General features: G+C 38.8%; 1 protein-coding gene across 1 annotated transcript in view; it reads right to left on the bottom strand.

Moving 5' to 3' along the window:
• LOC143043710 (uncharacterized) overlaps positions 1–13,682 on the bottom strand; it is a 46,434-nt gene extending 32,752 nt beyond the window's left edge. Inside the window, exon 1 of the mRNA XM_076215914.1 lies at positions 13,527–13,682. The gene's annotated coding sequence lies outside the window, so the exon portion shown is untranslated. The remainder of the gene's footprint in view (positions 1–13,526) is intronic.
• Between the last annotated feature and the right edge of the window lie 1,320 nt (positions 13,683–15,002).

Raw genomic sequence — 15,002 nt, 5'->3', positions numbered from 1 at the left:
GTCCGAAAACGGCATTTTTTATTCTCGAATCAACCTGAGAACAGTATATCTAATATATATGTTCCTGAATCAACAGATCAATATATTTGTACTAATAGATCATGTGTCAACTTTAACCTGTATTTTTTTCTCAGAAAACGGCGAGAAACTTTTTAAGTTGTAAATGTTACCGGGAAAAGTGACGTTTAGGAACTTTTTATAAGATTTCGAAAATTGCTGAACAATTGTAAAACAGTATATCTATTGGCACTGGCTACCATTACGTTGAAACATAGCAATATCTAAAAAAATATTGATACATTTAAAGCCGGGTGTCACAATCAAAGTTAACTTGGTCAAAGTTTTCTTTGACCGCGTAAACTTGGCCAAAGTCATTTGTTGTCAAATAGAATTGAAAATGGAAAAGGTCGTCATAAAAAACTTGTAAAAAAGGTTTGACTATGTAAACTTGGTAATGACTTCATGGTTGTCATTTTCAAAGTTTTTCATCAAAAACTAGTTTAGTTACCAAAAGGATCATGACGTTTGAAATAAGTAATTTCCATTGTCATCATGAGCTTTACCTATACCTTTATTCAAAAGTTTAACACAATCGATGAAAACATAGTGCCGTTGAAGCTTAAAACATTTCCAATACCTGAACTTGATTTCTAAGTGTTTATTGTTTTAGTTTTGTTTACTTATGTTGCTTATGACGTGCCTCGCACCTGCATTGTCTCCAGAATTTTAGTTTTACGTGATCATAGTTTGTATTTGTTTATTTGTGTTGCCTTTACCTTATGTTATCCAGATTTTTATGTATTTTATGAGAATAAAAACCTTTATGTTTTAAATGATTTGTTAATTGTTCTTTTGTATTTTTGAATGCATGTTTTAGCAAGCTCATTTTCCAAGAGTTGACATACAATATTTTCTTCAATTTTCTGATGACAAACAAATATATCAACCGTAACAAAAATGTATAAAGAACAATATATTTGTTATTTAAGAATGTATGTCTAAGTTATCGGCTGGATCGAGACCGATAAAAATTACCACTAAGACAACATTCTACTTCACTTGGGGATTGCATCGAAACGCGACAGTAATTGCGTACATATAGAGTACAAGCATTGCTATTCTTGTTGAATATCAATGACCCAAAGATGTAACTGATGTCAACAAACAACAGCATCATGCAAATAAGTGAGCTGAACATGGCTGATATTCCACTTGCGAACGATACAACACACATTAATAGTGCTTTATAAAAAAAAAGGTTTTCAATGGTCTCTTGACTATATATATACATGTATGTACATTCACCAGACTCAAGCTAGCGACCAATTCTAGCGACCAATCAAGCTAGCGACCAATTCTATCGACCACTTAAGTTAACACTGAGCATAAACACATAACAGAACCATTTCGAGATATGTCTGAAAATCACAAAATGACATTATACTACAACGTTCTACTAATATTTAATACATGAGGTATCGCTATTGATAGAAAAAATAAATACTTAATATACTTTGAACAGGAAACATTGCAAAGGAAACACCTATTAATTTTGTTTTAATTTTATTTTGGATTCCAACAAATAAACATGAGTAGCGTGCTTGCTTGCTGGAGGCTAATATTCTAAATCAGTTTTTCAGTTTTTGAAGACTTTATATTACATGGTTTTATACATTTTTTTCAAATCGAGATTTGTGTTTTAACTAGATATACTGTTTCCAGATTAGATATTTAAAAAGAAAAACCTTTATGGTCCAAATACCTCATATGGTCCAGCCCGTTGATAATAACACGAGTATAATACTAATATGGTCCAATCACATGCGTACGGTCAGACCATATGAGAGTATACGCATATGGTCATGACCGCACGCATATAGTCCAAATATTGATATGGTTCGGAACATATTCTTAAGTATTGTAAAACAGAATAAAAAAATGTAAGTACAGCCGTTCAAATGTCAACTTACGGTGAGATAAATAAAATGTTTAAGTGAACAAGGAACTAGAAAAATATCGAGTATTTCCTCAAAACCATTTAGTTTTGAGGGGAGTGGTTCTCGAAACAGTATAATTGATATAGTCCAAGGCACTTCAGATAATACTGAAAGCAGGATAAAACAAATAAAAATATAATAAGAAAGAAAAAAGAAAATTTATTCAATGCAACATTCATCAAGTCAAAACATTTAAACTACGTTCAGCCAGATGCACTTTTTATAAATCTTTAATTCAACATTTATATACAACAAATATATTACATATTACTCAAAAATATCACAAGAATGTTTTAAGTATAATGACATTTTTAATCAACACGAAAATTAAAAAATAAATGTTATGAATCCTTCGGTTTCTAGTACAACAATGTTGTTCTTTAAAATGTGTTGCTCAAAAATATTTCTCATACATCTTGCATCACATAAGTATTTATGCAGAATAGTTATATAATGTTTTATACTGTATAAGGTCAACTTTACTGTTTAACCTCTTAAGTAAATTCCTTCTGTGAAGATACAACTTTTATTTTTTTTCTCGTTTCAACCTGTATTCAGACATTATGTAGCATGTAATAAGTTGTCTAACAGATAACATTTTATAAATTATTCCTTATTCAATACATTTTTTTAGATAAATTATTCATATTTTTTTTATCAATTACACAATGCAATGTCAAGAAAAAATTATAATTTAATGACAAAAACTAAATTAATGTTGTGTGAATATTCCTTCTTATCTGTTCAAATGTAATCAGATTAAGTTTCAAATATAGCTCGTTGATTTTGTGTATCAACTTGTTTTTATTTTACCTTTATTCAATCACTTAACATATACATTTATAATTAAATTATTATATATTACACATTAAGATACATTTGCAATTTTTTATTTTATACGTCTGTAAACTTTTAGTTTACAATTCTGCTTCTAACAGATATATCGAAATATTATTATTATTTCAAGTATTGAAAATATGGTAAAGCAGAAGTAAATAACATTACAAAATTATAACAAACGTCAAATAAAAAAGGAGCTGGAATGTCAGTCTTGTTCAATTATTGAATATCAATTAGAATGAATAAAATGAAAATATAATATGATAAGCAAATAAAAAAAAAAACAGTCGAAAATAATTGATAACTGAAAAGGGAAACAATCTAGCCGTATTACATTAATTTTTATAATAAATTACGATATCGGCCCGATCAAGAGAATATACAAAGTAGTATATCAAACAAAACAGTTACTATGCATATTTATAAATCTTTGTCAATAAGTATAATATTTAGTTCATTTTGGTATCAAATGAAAGCGTATTCACTTCGGAACACTAAAGACCCGTGTTGAATAATAATCAGAAAAAAAAAATAATAAAAAAAAACAGGGCATATTTCCCCCGTTGTAGAGTTGGCTTAGTACCTGTTTTTATTCTTGAATTTCTAGGGAACCAGAAGACAGCAATACACAGTTAGGAGTTTGGTTTCGCATTTTGGCCCCTGTGGATTTTTTATATATGAAAGTTGTTGTGCAATAAAATTCATTTTCAGACAGCTGACTACTAATTTAGCCTTCAAAGATGGTTTATAAAAACATCAATGTTATTTTTACATGTTTAATGGGCTATTTTCTGTTTGACTTTCCGTATTTTCATAGCTATACCAGCCAAAGGTCCAGAAATTAATGTAATATTTCTGGTGCACTTTCCCACCCGGGCATTTTCATGAATAAAAGGGTCTGGGACAAGCTTTCAATTCCACTAGGTGTGGGTAAAAACTTTGCCGTAGGGAACTGTACAGAAAGAGTGAAAACATGAGCCCATACCCATTACTGTATAGGTACCTCAGACTTTAGATGGACAGTGAAGTCTTCAGGTGCACTTTCCCACCCTGGAATTGATACGAGTTGAAGATATGGACGAAAGCTGTCAATCTAACCACCTGCGGTCAAGAACTTTGCCGTAGGGGGGTGGCAGTAAAGCCACTGCTGCCACCAACCGTAATGGACAAAAATGAGCAATTGGGTATTGGGTTGTCAGCTTCTGGTGCACTTTCCCACCCGGGCATTTTCATGAATAAAAGGGTCTGGGACAAGCTTTCAATTCCACTAGGTGTGGGTAAAAACTTTGCCGTAGGGAACTGTACAGAAAGAGTGAAAACATGAGCCCATACCCATTACTGTATAGGTACCTCAGACTTTAGATGGACAGTGAAGTCTTCAGGTGCACTTTCCCACCCTGGAATTGATACGAGTTGAAGATATGGACGAAAGCTGTCAATCTAACCACCTGCGGTCAAGAACTTTGCCGTAGGGGGGTGGCAGTAAAGCCACTGCTGCCACCAACCGTAATGGACAAAAATGAGCAATTGGGTATTGGGTTGTCAGCTTCTGGTGCACTTTCCCACCCGGGCATTTTCATGAATAAAAGGGTCTGGGACAAGCTTTCAATTCCACTAGGTGTGGGTAAAAACTTTGCCGTAGGGAACTGTACAGAAAGAGTGAAAACATGAGCCCATACCCATTACTGTATAGGTACCTCAGACTTTAGATGGACAGTGAAGTCTTCAGGTGCACTTTCCCACCCTGGAATTGATACGAGTTGAAGATATGGACGAAAGCTGTCAATCTAACCACCTGCGGTCAAGAACTTTGCCGTAGGGGGGTGGCAGTAAAGCCACTGCTGCCACCAACCGTAATGGACAAAAATGAGCAATTGGGTATTGGGTTGTCAGCTTCTGGTGCACTTTCCCACCCGGGCATTTTCATGAATAAAAGGGTCTGGGACAAGCTTTCAATTCCACTAGGTGTGGGTAAAAACTTTGCCGTAGGGAACTGTACAGAAAGAGTGAAAACATGAGCCCATACCCATTACTGTATAGGTACCTCAGACTTTAGATGGACAGTGAAGTCTTCAGGTGCACTTTCCCACCCTGGAATTGATACGAGTTGAAGATATGGACGAAAGCTGTCAATCTAACCACCTGCGGTCAAGAACTTTGCCGTAGGGGGGTGGCAGTAAAGCCACTGCTGCCACCAACCGTAATGGACAAAAATGAGCAATTGGGTATTGGGTTGTCAGCTTCTGGTGCACTTTCCCACCCGGGCATTTTCATGAATAAAAGGGTCTGGGACAAGCTTTCAATTCCACTAGGTGTGGGTAAAAACTTTGCCGTAGGGAACTGTACAGAAAGAGTGAAAACATGAGCCCATACCCATTACTGTATAGGTACCTCAGACTTTAGATGGACAGTGAAGTCTTCAGGTGCACTTTCCCACCCTGGAATTGATACGAGTTGAAGATATGGACGAAAGCTGTCAATCTAACCACCTGCGGTCAAGAACTTTGCCGTAGGGGGGTGGCAGTAAAGCCACTGCTGCCACCAACCGTAATGGACAAAAATGAGCAATTGGGTATTGGGTTGTCAGCTTCTGGTGCACTTTCCCACCCGGGCATTTTCATGAATAAAAGGGTCTGGGACAAGCTTTCAATTCCACTAGGTGTGGGTAAAAACTTTGCCGTAGGGAACTGTACAGAAAGAGTGAAAACATGAGCCCATACCCATTACTGTATAGGTACCTCAGACTTTAGATGGACAGTGAAGTCTTCAGGTGCACTTTCCCACCCTGGAATTGATACGAGTTGAAGATATGGACGAAAGCTGTCAATCTAACCACCTGCGGTCAAGAACTTTGCCGTAGGGGGGTGGCAGTAAAGCCACTGCTGCCACCAACCGTAATGGACAAAAATGAGCAATTGGGTATTGGGTTGTCAGCTTCTGGTGCACTTTCCCACCCGGGCATTTTCATGAATAAAAGGGTCTGGGACAAGCTTTCAATTCCACTAGGTGTGGGTAAAAACTTTGCCGTAGGGAACTGTACAGAAAGAGTGAAAACATGAGCCCATACCCATTACTGTATAGGTACCTCAGACTTTAGATGGACAGTGAAGTCTTCAGGTGCACTTTCCCACCCTGGAATTGATACGAGTTGAAGATATGGACGAAAGCTGTCAATCTAACCACCTGCGGTCAAGAACTTTGCCGTAGGGGGGTGGCAGTAAAGCCACTGCTGCCACCAACCGTAATGGACAAAAATGAGCAATTGGGTATTGGGTTGTCAGCTTCTGGTGCACTTTCCCACCCGGGCATTTTCATGAATAAAAGGGTCTGGGACAAGCTTTCAATTCCACTAGGTGTGGGTAAAAACTTTGCCGTAGGGAACTGTACAGAAAGAGTGAAAACATGAGCCCATACCCATTACTGTATAGGTACCTCAGACTTTAGATGGACAGTGAAGTCTTCAGGTGCACTTTCCCACCCTGGAATTGATACGAGTTGAAGATATGGACGAAAGCTGTCAATCTAACCACCTGCGGTCAAGAACTTTGCCGTAGGGGGGTGGCAGTAAAGCCACTGCTGCCACCAACCGTAATGGACAAAAATGAGCAATTGGGTATTGGGTTGTCAGCTTCTGGTGCACTTTCCCACCCGGGCATTTTCATGAATAAAAGGGTCTGGGACAAGCTTTCAATTCCACTAGGTGTGGGTAAAAACTTTGCCGTAGGGAACTGTACAGAAAGAGTGAAAACATGAGCCCATACCCATTACTGTATAGGTACCTCAGACTTTAGATGGACAGTGAAGTCTTCAGGTGCACTTTCCCACCCTTGAATTGATACGAGTTGAAGATATGGACGAAAGCTGTCAATCTAACCACCTGCGGTCAAGAACTTTGCCGTAGGGGGGTGGCAGTAAAGCCACTGCTGCCACCAACCGTAATGGACAAAAATGAGCAATTGGGTATTGGGTTGTCAGCTTCTGGTGCACTTTCCCACCCGGGCATTTTCATGAATAAAAGGGTCTGGGACAAGCTTTCAATTCCACTAGGTGTGGGTAAAAACTTTGCCGTAGGGAACTGTACAGAAAGAGTGAAAACATGAGCCCATACCCATTACTGTATAGGTACCTCAGACTTTAGATGGACAGTGAAGTCTTCAGGTGCACTTTCCCACCCTGGAATTGATACGAGTTGAAGATATGGACGAAAGCTGTCAATCTAACCACCTGCGGTCAAGAACTTTGCCGTAGGGGGGTGGCAGTAAAGCCACTGCTGCCACCAACCGTAATGGACAAAAATGAGCAATTGGGTATTGGGTTGTCAGCTTCTGGTGCACTTTCCCACCCGGGCATTTTCATGAATAAAAGGGTCTGGGACAAGCTTTCAATTCCACTAGGTGTGGGTAAAAACTTTGCCGTAGGGAACTGTACAGAAAGAGTGAAAACATGAGCCCATACCCATTACTGTATAGGTACCTCAGACTTTAGATGGACAGTGAAGTCTTCAGGTGCACTTTCCCACCCTGGAATTGATACGAGTTGAAGATATGGACGAAAGCTGTCAATCTAACCACCTGCGGTCAAGAACTTTGCCGTAGGGGGGTGGCAGTAAAGCCACTGCTGCCACCAACCGTAATGGACAAAAATGAGCAATTGGGTATTGGGTTGTCAGCTTCTGGTGCACTTTCCCACCCGGGCATTTTCATGAATAAAAGGGTCTGGGACAAGCTTTCAATTCCACTAGGTGTGGGTAAAAACTTTGCCGTAGGGAACTGTACAGAAAGAGTGAAAACATGAGCCCATACCCATTACTGTATAGGTACCTCAGACTTTAGATGGACAGTGAAGTCTTCAGGTGCACTTTCCCACCCTGGAATTGATACGAGTTGAAGATATGGACGAAAGCTGTCAATCTAACCACCTGCGGTCAAGAACTTTGCCGTAGGGGGGTGGCAGTAAAGCCACTGCTGCCACCAACCGTAATGGACAAAAATGAGCAATTGGGTATTGGGTTGTCAGCTTCTGGTGCACTTTCCCACCCGGGCATTTTCATGAATAAAAGGGTCTGGGACAAGCTTTCAATTCCACTAGGTGTGGGTAAAAACTTTGCCGTAGGGAACTGTACAGAAAGAGTGAAAACATGAGCCCATACCCATTACTGTATAGGTACCTCAGACTTTAGATGGACAGTGAAGTCTTCAGGTGCACTTTCCCACCCTGGAATTGATACGAGTTGAAGATATGGACGAAAGCTGTCAATCTAACCACCTGCGGTCAAGAACTTTGCCGTAGGGGGGTGGCAGTAAAGCCACTGCTGCCACCAACCGTAATGGACAAAAATGAGCAATTGGGTATTGGGTTGTCAGCTTCTGGTGCACTTTCCCACCCGGGCATTTTCATGAATAAAAGGGTCTGGGACAAGCTTTCAATTCCACTAGGTGTGGGTAAAAACTTTGCCGTAGGGAACTGTACAGAAAGAGTGAAAACATGAGCCCATACCCATTACTGTATAGGTACCTCAGACTTTAGATGGACAGTGAAGTCTTCAGGTGCACTTTCCCACCCTGGAATTGATACGAGTTGAAGATATGGACGAAAGCTGTCAATCTAACCACCTGCGGTCAAGAACTTTGCCGTAGGGGGGTGGCAGTAAAGCCACTGCTGCCACCAACCGTAATGGACAAAAATGAGCAATTGGGTATTGGGTTGTCAGCTTCTGGTGCACTTTCCCACCCGGGCATTTTCATGAATAAAAGGGTCTGGGACAAGCTTTCAATTCCACTAGGTGTGGGTAAAAACTTTGCCGTAGGGAACTGTACAGAAAGAGTGAAAACATGAGCCCATACCCATTACTGTATAGGTACCTCAGACTTTAGATGGACAGTGAAGTCTTCAGGTGCACTTTCCCACCCTGGAATTGATACGAGTTGAAGATATGGACGAAAGCTGTCAATCTAACCACCTGCGGTCAAGAACTTTGCCGTAGGGGGGTGGCAGTAAAGCCACTGCTGCCACCAACCGTAATGGACAAAAATGAGCAATTGGGTATTGGGTTGTCAGCTTCTGGTGCACTTTCCCACCCGGGCATTTTCATGAATAAAAGGGTCTGGGACAAGCTTTCAATTCCACTAGGTGTGGGTAAAAACTTTGCCGTAGGGAACTGTACAGAAAGAGTGAAAACATGAGCCCATACCCATTACTGTATAGGTACCTCAGACTTTAGATGGACAGTGAAGTCTTCAGGTGCAATTTCCCACCCTGGAATTGATACGAGTTGAAGATATGGACGAAAGCTGTCAATCTAACCACCTGCGGTCAAGAACTTTGCCGTAGGGGGGTGGCAGTAAAGCCACTGCTGCCACCAACCGTAATGGACAAAAATGAGCAATTGGGTATTGGGTTGTCAGCTTCTGGTGCACTTTCCCACCCGGGCATTTTCATGAATAACTCGTATCAATCCCTGGGTGGGAAAGTGCACCTGAAGACTTCACTGGCCATCCAAAGTCTGAGGTACCTATACAGTTATGGGTATGGGCTCATTTTTCAGTCTTTCTGTACAGTTCCCTACGGCAAAGTTTTTTCCCACACCTAGTGGGATTGAAAGCTTGTCCTTGACCCTTTTATTCATGAAAATGCCCGGGTGGGAAAGTGCACCGGAAGCTGACAACAACATACTCAATTTCTCATGTTGGTCCATTATGGGTGGTGGCAGCAGTCCCTTTACTCCCATCCCCCTACGGCAAAGTTCTTGACCACAGGTGGTTAGATTGAAAGCTATTATCCATATCTTCAACTCGTATCAATCCCTGGGTGGGAAAGTGCACCTGAAGACTTCACTGGCCATCCAAAGTCTGAGGTACCTATACAGTTATGGGTATGGGCTCATTTTTCAGTCTTTCTGTACAGTTCCCTACGGCAAAGTTTTTTCCCACACCTAGTGGGATTGAAAGCTTGTCCCAGACCCTTTTATTCATGAAAATGCCCGGGTGGGAAAGTGCACCGGAATCTGACAACAACATACTCAATTTCTCATGTTGGTCCATTATGGGTGGTGGCAGCAGTCCCTTTACTCCCATCCCCCTACGGCAAAGTTCTTGACCACAGGTGGTTAGATTGAAAGCTATTATCCATATCTTCAACTCGTATCAATCCCTGGGTGGGAAAGTGCACCTGAAGACTTCACTGGCCATCCAAAGTCTGAGGTACCTATACAGTTATGGGTATGGGCTCACTTTTCAGTCTTTCTGTACAGTTCCCTACGGCAAAGTTTTTTCCCACACCTAGTGGGATTGAAAGCTTGTCCCAGACCCTTTTATTCATGAAAATGCCCGGGTGGGAAAGTGCACCGGAATCTGACAACAACATACTCAATTTCTCATGTTGGTCCATTATGGGTGGTGGCAGCAGTCCCTTTACTCCCATCCCCCTACGGCAAAGTTCTTGACCACAGGTGGTTAGATTGAAAGCTATTATCCATATCTTCAACTCGTATCAATCCCTGGGTGGGAAAGTGCACCTGAAGACTTCACTGGCCATCCAAAGTCTGAGGTACCTATACAGTTATGGGTATGGGCTCATTTTTCAGTCTTTCTGTACAGTTCCCTACGGCAAAGTTTTTTCCCACACCTAGTGGGATTGAAAGCTTGTCCCAGACCCTTTTATTCATGAAAATGCCCGGGTGGGAAAGTGCACCGGAAGCTGACAACAACATACTCAATTTCTCATGTTGGTCCATTATGGGTGGTGGCAGCAGTCCCTTTACTCCCATCCCCCTACGGCAAAGTTCTTGACCACAGGTGGTTAGATTGAAAGCTATTATCCATATCTTCAACTCGTATCAATCCCTGGGTGGGAAAGTGCACCTGAAGACTTCACTGGCCATCCAAAGTCTGAGGTACCTATACAGTTATGGGTATGGGCTCATTTTTCAGTCTTTCTGTACAGTTCCCTACGGCAAAGTTTTTTCCCACACCTAGTGGGATTGAAAGCTTGTCCCAGACCCTTTTATTCATGAAAATGCCCGGGTGGGAAAGTGCACCGGAATCTGACAACAACATACTCAATTTCTCATGTTGGTCCATTATGGGTGGTGGCAGCAGTCCCTTTACTCCCATCCCCCTACGGCAAAGTTCTTGACCACAGGTGGTTAGATTGAAAGCTATTATCCATATCTTCAACTCGTATCAATCCCTGGGTGGGAAAGTGCACCTGAAGACTTCACTGGCCATCCAAAGTCTGAGGTACCTATACAGTTATGGGTATGGGCTCATTTTTCAGTCTTTCTGTACAGTTCCCTACGGCAAAGTTTTTTCCCACACCTAGTGGGATTGAAAGCTTGTCCCAGACCCTTTTATTCATGAAAATGCCCGGGTGGGAAAGTGCACCGGAAGCTGACAACAACATACTCAATTTCTCATGTTGGTCCATTATGGGTGGTGGCAGCAGTCTTTCTGTACAGTTCCCTACGGCAAATTTTTTTTCCACACGTGGCGATGTTGTTTTTTTCGTGTCCAACGTACATTCTTTCGGCAAGCCTCGCAAGCTCCATACGGTAAAGTACGCCACCGGGCATGGCTCAAATAAAAGGTAATAAATCAGAGATGAAATGATTTTTTTGGGGTTAAACCTTGTGGGAGTTGAATCCCACATACACTTTCTCACTAATATCCAAATATTAAAGAAAAATTGGCTCTAACTCCAAATTGACAATTTTATGTTAAGGGGGTCCTTAAATCTTTTGAAAGCTTCCGATGTGCTATTTTTTAACCTTTTCTAATTAAACCGGACCAAATCACTACTTACTCTAAAATTCATGACCCAATTTTTTTTACAGTGTGATTTAATCCCCTAACTTGCTATTTGAGGCATAAAACATGAAGAAATACATTTGGAAGGGGTATAAAAAAAATGGTAACTAAAACACTATCCACACTAAGGACTATATTCGTGGACAACGAAAAATCATAGGACGATAACTGTGTACTCGGACCATTTGAGGATGTATAGAAAGCCAGTATATAGTAATTCTTTCGAACATAAGATATTTCTTATTTCGTTTATTTGAAAGCTTATACAATTTACACAGGAACGAGTTTAAGTCAACTCACAATAAATAGTTATTCTATGCTATACGCCTACAACAGTAAAGACCGTATCTGATCTGTAGGTTTGTTCGTTCGTTCGTTTTTCCGTGTATCCATCCATGTATACTGTATTAGATCGAAAGACGACATTGCAGTCAGATCAAGTTGAAACTAGGTTCACATGTTTATTAAAATATGTTCTTTTTAAAATTATTTACGGTTCTCTGAATATGAAAAATAATTGTGCGAGCAAATCATCATAGACAAACACTGTTGGTTTTTTTTTTCTAATTTAATTCGTTTACTTTTTATTCTCATTTCGTATCCGTAAATTACTTGTATATATAACTATTATGTGATTGGGGGATGTACTATCCGTTTTTAATAGTTTATTTGCAATCCTTGATTTTTGTTTACCATCTCGGTTAAGAGTTTGGAAAACTGAGAAAACGTAAAGAAGGCCTCAAAATATAGTATATGCCCTTCTCTATAGAGTAAAATACGTAGAGGAGCGCACTTTCAATTCTATAAATACATATATATAATAACATGAAGTATATGTTTATGTAGGGCAATAAAAATCGTCGCTAAAAAGATTGTTCCTTTGCTTTTTGTGTATTTTGCGCTTTGCATTTCCTGATTAAAGATACCCTATCTCCTTTGTTTTTCTATTGTATTACGATATTTTGACTTTTTACGATTTTCTGGGACGTTCTCCCTTTACTGATTTATATTAATGCAGACATTTAGCAAGCAAACTAGTCAGTACATTAGGCTACAGACGGCATTGATGTTGTAGTGTACCTTCTGACTTGATATGATGGATATCTCTAGTTATTTAAAGGTAAAAAACAATATAAACCGTATTGGTAGCAATATTTTATTTTTAACAGAACGTTGTTTCATTATGTCGTTTTGTGGTTTTCTCATATACCACATTATGATTCTTTGACAAGTTGATTCTCATTGTGTTCTTTAGTGGTCGCTAGAATTGGTCGCTAGCTTGATTGGTCGCTAGGATTGGTCGCTAGCTTGAGTCTGGTTGTACATTCTTGTGTATTCAAACGGCGATTTAAATATAACGGAATAAAATGTTGTGCCATGACTTTAGTGATAACATTTTAATTGATAAAAAACAGTGAATTTTTACAAAAGAAGCGAATACCACAAAGAAGTGTTTTGGAAACAATATTACCTCTAGAGAACAGGCTGCAATTTGACAGACTTTTATTAGACCCAACAATGTGTTTGTAATGGTCAAACCCTTTAGTAAAGGTCAAAATTTACCTATACCGGATGTCTCCGAAATCGGGGACTAAATTAAATACTCATTCATTTGTAAAAGATTACCGTATTTAACAAGTTTTATCCAGTAATCCTGATATATATGATGAGTTTATTTACGAGAAGTCTGATCACTTCTGGTCTTATGAAAAATCTATAAAATGACTTCTTGTCTTATGAAGTACACCGGTTATTTTCTGGACAAGATTCCAACATGCTTCAACAAAATAAAATAAAAATTTTGATAAAAAATAAAAAGCAATATTTCATTTAACAATTTTCTACTGACACGTGCTTGTCTTATCAATTATCGCAAACATCTTACCTTCGTACTGATATACTCCAACTGTACTTATAATCAATCAACAGAAATGTAAACAATGTTATCTTATAAACCGTTATATAATCTGCATTTCCGTTGAAGCACTTATCTTTTGAATATATACACAGACAGCGGATAGAAGATCAATACACAAAGACACCGGTTTTACCAAAATCACATAATATCTAACAATCGATGTGTCAACCTTTTTGTATTTTCTTACGTTATGTACAATGCTAGTAATTATAATACAAGTTGTTTAGATTTGTATATATAAATAGGGAAGCGTAACATGTACTTCTATTTGGATAATGTTACACTTATAACAAATATTATCTTCTTCGTAAAACTTGGATGAATATATGTTGATAAAAATAAACGTTTTTTTTAAGTCTCAACCTTTTCTTTCGCAAATTTAGAACTATCTTATTCCGTCTTTTTATATAATCATTATATACGAGATACAATTGTTAATTCATGACACGATATTTCTCACCCGAACCCCGACTATTGAAATGTTTTTACTAGACGTGTTAGGAAAGTCGACATTACTGCTGGCGCTCGTGTTAAATGGAAGATGAATACAATATAATGTGTGGACCTTCTCAAAAAGTACAAAACTATATATTTTTGTTACGTGTATGGAATGGATAGTCGTAGAATAGTTAATATTAATCTTGTAAATATTTTATCTTGATCTAACGTTTTGTAAACAAATGGTAAAATGGTGTAGTCGTATAACTACAAGAGCCATAAAGGAACACTAAATTGACCCGTGATTATCTGTGTTCATGAATTGCTAATTTGTGAGAAAACTAAATATCACTGTACAGCTAGATTAGAGTAATTTTGTTTTATAAAAAGTTATGCGTTAATTGTACATATGTTTTTGTAAAATCCGCACAACTGTAGTAACTTTTCAACAGGTAAATTTCGCGCCAACGTAATGCGTTTTTTTTTCGTGCAAATGTAGGACCAATCCGCGCAAATGTAACTCGCCGAATCTGTGATATCGGAATGGTAATCCTTAACTGAATAACTGTGACAATTGAATCATTTTTTATACGACTTCCATTTACCGAAAGCTAACTAAAAGTCATTTTAACAACTAATAAATAATTCAAGGTATACTTAAACATTCGGATCATGTTGTTATTTACTTTGCGCTAGCGTTCAATAACTGCAAGTACTCTTATATTTGTACGTTGTGTCGACTTGAGAAAATAAAATTATCAAGACATTCAAAATAAAGAAGAAAAATAACTTAAGATTCAGTTGACATTGTTTCCCGTAACTACAATAGTATACCCTATAACGGGCGTCTCGTTTTTTCTACATAAATAAGGCCCGGTTAGTTTTCTCGTTTGAATTGTTTTACATTGTCATTTCGGGGCCTTCTATAGCTGACTATGCGGTATGGGCTTTGCTCATTGTTGAAGGCCGTACGGTGACCTATAGTTGTTATTGTCTGTGTCATTT

Source organism: Mytilus galloprovincialis, chromosome 1, assembly GCF_965363235.1.
Source record: "Mytilus galloprovincialis chromosome 1, xbMytGall1.hap1.1, whole genome shotgun sequence".
NCBI lineage: Eukaryota > Metazoa > Mollusca > Bivalvia > Mytilida > Mytilidae > Mytilus > Mytilus galloprovincialis.
This window is presented reverse-complemented; position numbering and strand designations above follow the sequence as displayed.